Source organism: Ranitomeya variabilis, chromosome 1 (assembly GCF_051348905.1).
Source record: "Ranitomeya variabilis isolate aRanVar5 chromosome 1, aRanVar5.hap1, whole genome shotgun sequence".
Classification (NCBI taxonomy): domain Eukaryota; kingdom Metazoa; phylum Chordata; class Amphibia; order Anura; family Dendrobatidae; genus Ranitomeya; species Ranitomeya variabilis.
In genome coordinates, this window is record NC_135232.1 from 30,947,472 (window position 1) to 30,956,355 (window position 8,884).

General features: G+C 50.7%; 1 protein-coding gene across 1 annotated transcript in view; it reads right to left on the bottom strand.

Annotated features, from left to right (window-relative positions):
• RAI14 (retinoic acid induced 14) overlaps positions 1-8,624 on the bottom strand; it is a 94,692-nt gene extending 86,068 nt beyond the window's left edge. The window contains exon 1 of the mRNA XM_077281737.1: positions 8,472-8,624. The gene's annotated coding sequence lies outside the window, so the exon portion shown is untranslated. The remainder of the gene's footprint in view (positions 1-8,471) is intronic.
• Between the last annotated feature and the right edge of the window lie 260 nt (positions 8,625-8,884).

Genomic DNA, 8,884 nt, shown 5'->3' on the forward strand with positions numbered 1-8,884 from the left:
TGAACGCAGATTACTCGGCATCTGAGGCCACCGTATAAGAAAGATGCAGAAATGAAAAATTCTACAACTTTATAATAGAGGTTAGAAATCAATTTCTTATAATTTTCAAGATCTCTAGTCAGGCCCTAAATACAGACATATCAGATATCAACTATTTCCCAAAAGACAGATATACAGACAAAATCTCAGGTTTAACATATGGGGGAAGGTTCTGAATAGGAAGTCTATGGTCGCTCATGTGTTTTCCATCCATTTGGGCAGCAACATGTACTCAGGAGAGATCGGAGCCCTGGGATGATGGGGGTGTTAGTACAGGCTATGAAGAGCCACACAGTAAGGCATGGTGGAGGAGAGATGACACAGGGAGGAACTACAGGATTATGGCCATGTCTTAAACTTCTGATGAGAAGAAATAGGGCCATAAAAACTGGGCAGAGAATGCAGGATGGCAGCTACAGTGTGATCACAAGCCAACAACATGGCAAACACTGTCTAATGTCCAGGAGAAGCCTCAAATAGTCACATCACCAAGCATCATCCATGACCTCACCTATATCACTTATGACCTCACCATATAATCCATGACCTCAAATCACCATATACAGTACAGACCAAAAGTTTGGACACACCTTCTCATTTAAAGATTTGTCTGTATTTTCATGACTATGAAAATTGTACATTCACACTGAAGGCATCAAAACTATGAATTAACACATGTGGAATTATATACTTAACAAAAAAGTGTGAAACAACTGAAATTATGTCTTATATTCTAGGTTCTTCAAAGTAGCCATCTTTTGCTTTGATGACTGCTTTGCACACTCTTGGCATGCTCTTGATGAGCTTCAAGAGGTAGTCACCGGGAATGGTCTTCACTTCACAGGTGTGCCCTGTCAGGTATAAGTGGGATTTCTTGCCTTATAAATGGGGTTGGGACCATCAGTTGTGTTGTGCAGAAGTCTGGTGGATACACAGCTGATAGTCCTACTGAATAGACTGTTAGAATTTGTATTATGGCAAGAAAAAAAAGCAGCTAAGTAAAGAAAAACAAGTGGCCATCATTACTTTAAGAAATGAAGGTCAGTCAGTCCGAAAAATTGGGAAAACTTTGAAAGTGTCCCCAAGTGCAGTGGTAAAAACCCATCAAGCGCTACAAAGAAACTGGCTCACATGAGGACCGCCCCAGGAAAGGAAGACCAAGAGTCACCTCTGCTTCTGAGGATAAGTTTATCTGAGTCACCAGCCTCAGAAATCGCAGGTTAACAGCAGCTCAGATTAGAGACCAGGTCAATGCCACACAGAGTTCTAGCAGCAGACACATCTTCTCTACAACAACTGTTAAGAGGAGACTTTGTGCAGCAGGCCTTCATGGTAAAATAGCTGCTAGGAAACCACTGCTAAGGACAGGCAACAAGCAGAAGAGACTTGTTTGGGCTAAAGAACACAAGGAATGGACATCAGACCAGTGGATATCTGAGCTTTGGTCTGATGAGTCCAAATTTGAAATCATTGGTTCCAACCAACGTGTCTTTGTGTGACGCAGAAAAGGTGAACGGATGGACTCTACATGCCTGGTTCCCACCGTGAAGCATGGAGGAGGAGGTGTGATGGTGTGGGGGTGCTTTGCTGGTGACACTGTTGGGGATTTATTCAAAATTGAAGGTATACTGAACCAGCATGGCTACCACAGCATCTTGCAGCGGCATGCTATTCCATCCGGTTTGCGTTTAGTTGGACCATCATTTACTTTTCAACAGGACAATGACCCCAAACACACCTCCAGGCTGTGTAAGGGCTATTTGACCAAGAGGGAGAGTCATGGGGTGCTACGCCAGATGACCTGGCCTCCACAGTCACCAGACCTGAACCCAATCGAGATGGTTTGGGGTGAGCTGGACTGCAGAGTGAAGGCAAAAGGGCCAACAAGTGCTAAGCATCTCTGGGAACTCCTTCAAGATTGTTGGAAGACCATTCCCGGTGACTACCTCTTGAAGCTCATAAAGAGAATGCCAAGAGTGTGCAAAGCAGTCATCAAAGCAAAAGGTGGCTACTTTGAAGAACCTAGAATATAAGACATAACAAAAAAGTGTGAAACAACTGAAATTGAGTATATAATTCCACATGTGTTAATTCATAGTTTTGATGCCTTCAGTGTGAATGTACAATTTTCATAGTTATGAAAATACAGAAAAATCTTTAAATGAGAAGGTGTGTCCAAACTTTTGGTCTGTACTGTATCATCCATGACATCGTTTCCCCATGTATCATCAATGACCTCAAATCACCAAATCAATGACCTCACCTTATATCATCCATGACCTCAACAAATATCATTATGTCATATCATATTTTAGGATTATAAATCTCATATCTCATCATACAGGTCATATCATAATATATGCAGTCATGGCCAAAAGTGTTGGCACCATTGAAATTGGTCCACAAAATTGAAGTATTTCTCCCACAAAATTATAGCAATTACATGTTTTATTATACACATTTCCTTTGTGTGTATTGGAACAACACAAAAAGAAAAGAGGGGGAAAAAAGGCAAAATGGACATAATTTCACACAAACCCCCCCCCCCCATAGGAAGGACAAAATTATTAACATCTTTACAAAATTGTGGGCAAACAACTTTGTTTCTGGCATGTGATGCTCTTTCAAACCCACCTGTGGCAAGTAACAGGTGTGGGCAATATGAAAATCACACCTGAAACCAGATAAAAAGGAGAGAAGTTGACTCAATCTTTGCATTGTGTGTCTGTGTGTGCCACGCTAAGCACGGAGAACAGAAAGAGAAGAGAAATGTCTGAGGACTTGAGAACTAAAATTGTTGAAAAATATCATTAATGTCAAGGTTACAAGTCCATCTCCGGAGTTCTTGATGTTACTTTGTCCATGGTGCTCAACATAATCGAGAAGTTTACAACCCATGGCACTGTAGCTAATCTCACTGGATGTGGAAAAAAAATAATAAAAAAAAATTGATGAAAGGTTGCAACCCAGGATAGTTCGGATGGTGGATAAGCAGTCCCAATCAAGGTCCAAAGAAATTCAAGCTGTCCTGCAGGCTCAGGGTGCATCAGTGTCAACACAAACTATATGTCGACATTTGAATGAGATGAAATGCTATGGCAGAAGACCCGGGAGGACCCCACTGGTGACACAGAGACATAAAAAAGCTAGACTGCAGTTAGCCAAAATGTTCCTGAGTAAGCCAAAATCCTTCTGGAAAAGCATCTTGTGGAGATATGAGACCAAGATAGAGCTTTTTGGTAGAGAATATCATTCCACTGTTTACCGAAAATGCAATGAGGCTTACAAAGAAAGGAACACAGCACCTACCATCAAATATGGTGGAGGTTCACAGATGTTTTGGGGCTGTTTTGCAGCCTCTGGCACTGGGTGCATTGACTGTGTGCAAGGCTTCATGAAATCTGAAGATTATCAAAGGATTTCGGGTCACAATGTAGTGTCCAGCGTCAGAAAGCTGGGTTTGTGTCCTAGGCATGGGTCTTCCAGCAGGAAAATGCCCCTAAACATACTTCAAAAAGTCCCAGAAATGGATGGAAACAAAGTGCTAGAGAGTTCAGAAGTGGCAGCAATGAGTCTGGATCTCAATCCCATTGATCACGTGTGGAGAGATCATAAAATTGCTGTTGGGAGAAGATGCCTTCAGATATGAGAGACCTGGAACAGTTTACAAAAGAAGAAGAGTCATCCAAAATTCCAGCTGAGAGGAGTAAGAAGCTCGTGGATGGTTATAAGAAGCGACAGATTGCAGTTATTTATCTCAAAGGACATGCCAGCAAATATTAAGATGAGGGTGCCAACAATTCTGTCTGGACATGTTCTATCATCTGATATATCAGACCTGCAATATCTCATCAGGTTATCTAATCATATACACACTCAAACATTGAAATTACATCACCAAGAAGGAAAAGTGGTGGAGATCTGGAAATCCCAGGAGGAGACGTCACCGATCTGCAAATGATGAAAAACGGAAACAGAATTTCAAAGCATCTCGATAATCCAGTCTGGAGTGTGAGCCATGTGCATAAATCCCGGCACCTCCAGCCCCGGCTGCCATCACTGAGGATATTAATGGTCGTCTGAGGATGGTTCTGCAACAAATCATCAAGATCCTCTGCTGGCAGCTGCTGTGTGATCACCGACCAATGACGTCCCAGATGTGCTCAATGGGAGACAAGTCTGGAGATGTTGTGGCCATGAGCAGGTTTAGGCCGCACAGTTACTCACAGTAGCAAAAGATATAGGAGGGCCTGCGGTTGTGGTGTAGAAAAATGGCTCCTGGGACACTTCGGAGAAATGGCCGCACCACGCGTTCCACAACCAAATCAATGCAACACCGAGCGGTCCGGCTCCCGCACCATAATCTTAGGGGTAGGACTGATGCGATGTCCCCTCATAGAGGGCTTTGTCATGGCGTTACCCACGTGGTCTCCTGACATCGTTGCAACCAAGAAAAATTGTGGGACTTGTCATTGAAGAGGACAGACCTCCACCGCTGTCTTGTTCTTCACCGTGATGACCCGAGAGTGGTGGAGAGCGACACTATCATGTGCAGATCCACGATGGCTCTATCCTGGGATTTCCATAACTCCACCACTTTTCATACACACACCCCCCTCCGGCCGTGACGGCATACGCACACCAACCTCCGGCCGTGACGGCATTCGCACCCCCCCCCTCCAGCCGTGACGGCATACGCACACCAACCTCCGGCCGTGACGGCATACGCACACCAACCTCCGGCCGTGACGGCATACGCACCCCCCCCCCTCCGGCCGTGACGGCATTCGCACCCCCCCCCTCCAGCCGTGACGGCATACGCACACCAACCTCCGGCCGTGACGGCATTCGCACCCCCCCCCTCCAGCCGTGACGGCATACGCACACCAACCTCCGGCCGTGACGGCATACGCACACCCCCCCCTCCGGCCGTGACGGCATACGCACACCCCCCCTCCGGCCGTGACGGCATACGCACACCAACCTCCGGCCGTGACGGCATACGCACACCAACCTCCGGCCGTGACGGCATACGCACCCCCCCCCCTCCGGCCGTGACGGCATTCGCACCCCCCCCCCTCCAGCCGTGACGGCATACGCACACCAACCTCCGGCCGTGACGGCATTCGCACCCCCCCCCTCCAGCCGTGACGGCATACGCACACCAACCTCCGGCCGTGACGGCATACGCACACCCCCCCTCCGGCCGTGACGGCATACGCACACCCCCCCTCCGGCCGTGACGGCATATGCACACACCCCCTCCGGCCGTGACGGCATACGCACACACCCCCTCCGGCCGTGACGGCATACGCACACACCCCCTCCGGCCGTGACGGCATACGCACACACCCCCTCCGGCCGTGACGGCATACGCACACCCCCCTCCGGCCGTGACGGCATACGCACACCCTCCTCCGGCCGTGACGGCATACGCACACCCCCCTCCGGCCGTGACGGCATACGCACACCCCCCTCCGGCCGTGACGGCATACGCACACCCCCCTCCGGCCGTGACGGCATACGCACACCCCCCTCCGGCCGTGACGGCATACGCACACCCCCCTCCGGCCGTGACGGCATACGCACACCCCCCTCCGGCCGTGACGGCATACGCACACCCCCCTCCGGCCGTGACGGCATACGCACACCCCCCTCCGGCCGTGACGGCATACGCACACCCCCCTCCGGCCGTGACGGCATACGCACACCCCCCTCCGGCCGTGACGGCATACGCACACCCCCCTCCGGCCGTGACGGCATACGCACACCCCCCTCCGGCCGTGACGGCATACGCACACCCCCCTCCGGCCGTGACGGCATACGCACACCCCCCTCCGGCCGTGACGGCATACGCACACCCCCCTCCGGCCGTGACGGCATACGCACCCCTCTCCGGCCGTTACTTCTCTATGTAGAGGGACAGAGAGCTGTTCACACCCTACATTATAAGCGCAGATTTTGCACAGGGATGAGATAAATCCCTGCACACATTTTTAGAGTTTCACCTATTTAGTGACCCGAAAATACAAACCTCAATAAACATCAAAAGGAAAACAACCCAAAAAGTCACAAACAGCAGATGTCAGTGTGCCCCCCCCCCCAGGATTTGTACACTTGTGCCTCCTGTTTTACAGTTTTACACATTATTACTAAGGATTAGTGCAAATCTCACACCTTCCTACAAAGCCGAAAAATGTCACTTCGGCCTGACAAAACCAACAAAGAGGAAGCCTGAGCACTGGCCACACAGGGCTCTAAACACTCCACATGTCGGCTCCTTGATCTCAGTTGTGACCATGTAATGCTTCATTTCTCCTGCGGGGGCGCTGCTGGGAAATCCAACACTTGCTACAAGGTTCCCTTACAGATTACAGCAGTGATCGCTGAGATTGGTTTATTTTAAGAGGGCAAAAAGTGGACGACCAATTACCAGCAGTGTCTAACCCCCCACACCATGGACTGTACTCCTAAGGTGCAGCCGCTTAAAGGGATTCTCCGAGGAGCCAGACGAGGCCCCAAGGCGCAGCCGCTTAAAGGGATAATCTGGGGAGCCAGACGAGGCCCAGCCACTTAAAGGCATTCTGCGAGGAGCCAGACGAGGCCCAGCCGCTTAAAGGCATTCTGCGAGGAGCCAGACGAGGCCCAGCCGCTTAAAGGCATTCTGCGAGGAGCCAGACGAGGCCCAGCCGCTTAAAGGCATTCTGCGAGGAGCCAGACGAGGCCCAGCCGCTTAAAGGGATTCTGTGAGGAGCCAGACAAGGCCCCGAAGCACAGTCACTTAAAGGGATTTTCCGAGGAGCCAGACAAGGCCCGGAGGCGCAGCCTCTCAAAGGGATTCTGCGAGGAGCCAGACGAGGCCCAGCCGCTAAAAGGGATTCTCCGGGGAGCCAGAAAAGGCCCCGAGGCACAGCCCTTTAAAGGGATTCTCCGAGGAGCCTGACGAGGCCCCGAGGCACAGCCCCTTAAAGGGATTCTCCAAGGAGCCAGTTGAGGCCCAGCCCCTTAAAGGGGATTCTCCAAGGAGCGAGACGAGGCCCGGAGGTACAGTGCCTTAAAGGGATTCTCCAAGAAGGCAATAAAGGGATTCTCCAAGGAGCCAAAGGAGGCGGTCCCTTAAAGGGATTCTACAATGATACAAACGAGGCACGGTTCCTTAAAGGGAATCTCCAGTCTTGCAAAATTAAAGCTGCATTGATGTATAATAAAGTGTTCTCCAAAGCTCTGATACACTTTACACAATTTGCAGGATCCCTGCTTACAGTCAGTCAACAGGAACAATCCTATCTATATCCGGAGGCTGAACACACCTAGAACGTGGTACTTCTCACAGCTGAGAGTTTGCAACAATTGCATCCAGCCCAGACAATCAGCTGTGAGCTAAACTGATAGATTGGAGCAATGTGAGGTATCACATAACACTGTCCTGTATACAATAAAACCAGAAAATATCTGTATAACTTTAGGGAGCTGAACTATGAGCGATTGTCTTATGATGAAGCAGTCAGAAGTTGGAACCAACTAAAAACACCAATAATTCACAGACCCGGTCAGTCACATCCGGTCACCATGTCGCTCTCCACCGGTGGTCTTTCTGCGGAATACACGGGGTCACTTAGATGATGAGTGGGGTCCTCTGATTGCATTTTCCCCTCTACTGTAAAGGTCCATCACAACCAAATAACACAATATCCCCATTCATTTCAATAAGCGCCATGTAATGCCCCAGACGTCCTGTAGTGGCCGCTGCGGGGGAAACGTATAACTGTACAGCTGGACCTGCAGCGATCAACTGATCGCCAGCAAAAAAAAAGGGAAGATGTTCTTCACGATTCAATCCCTGCGGACTAATTAGTCACCAAACAACCATAATAACATTATATAAAGGGACAATGCCACAATATGGGTTTTATAAAATGAAGGGGCATTCCAGGCCAAAATCATCCAATGGCTCTGCTGGGTCCCCGCCAATCACTAACATCCCACCAGGTACCAGTGATAACATTTTGCCCCTTTCACCACAAGGATAAGAATAAAGTCGCCATCTGCTATTTGTAGTCACCAGGTGAGCGGTCCTGCGGCTTCTCTGAAGCCGTCTGTGTGCACTGGGCCATATGGTGCCTGCGGCTCCTGAGCAGGGGAGGAGGGTGCACAGAGCCCGAGCCCAGGTGTGGGTGCACAGAGCCCGAGCCCAGGTGTGGGGGCACAGAGCCCAGGTGTGGGTGCACAGAGCCCAGGTGTGGGTGCACAGAGCCCAGGTGTGGGGGCACAGAGCCCAGGTGTGGGGGCACAGAGCCCAGGTGTGGGGGCACAGAGCCCAGGTGTGGGGGCACAGAGCCCAGGTGTGGGGGCACAGAGCCCAGGTGTGGGGGCACAGAGCCCAGGTGTGGGGGCACAGAGCCCAGGTGTGGGGGCACAGAGTCCTGCCTTACCTCTGTCCGCCCTTGTACTCCTCAGGCTGCTGGGATCCCTGGCACATGACAGGAGCGCGGTGTGTGGCTCCGGGGCCCGGATCACGGTGCCTGCAGCCGCCTCCTGTGCCGCCGGTCCCCGCTCCCCGCCGGCCGCATACTCCAGTCCGCACTTCTGAGCTTTGGACTTTTCTTCTCTTTTGTTTGCAGTTTTGAACCTCCAGGCTCTCTGCCGCCATCTGGTGTCCGCTCCCCGGTACTGCAGCAGCGCCGCTGTCACCGGCGATAGGAGTGGCCACAGCACAAAGGTGCCTCTCCCCCTGACAGGGCGCTGCACCGAGGGCTGCTCCATCTGCAGGAGGAGCCGTGCATCATCTGCTGCTTATACAATAGTGATGGGTAAAATGCGATTTTTGGGTGAGCCGACTCTTTTG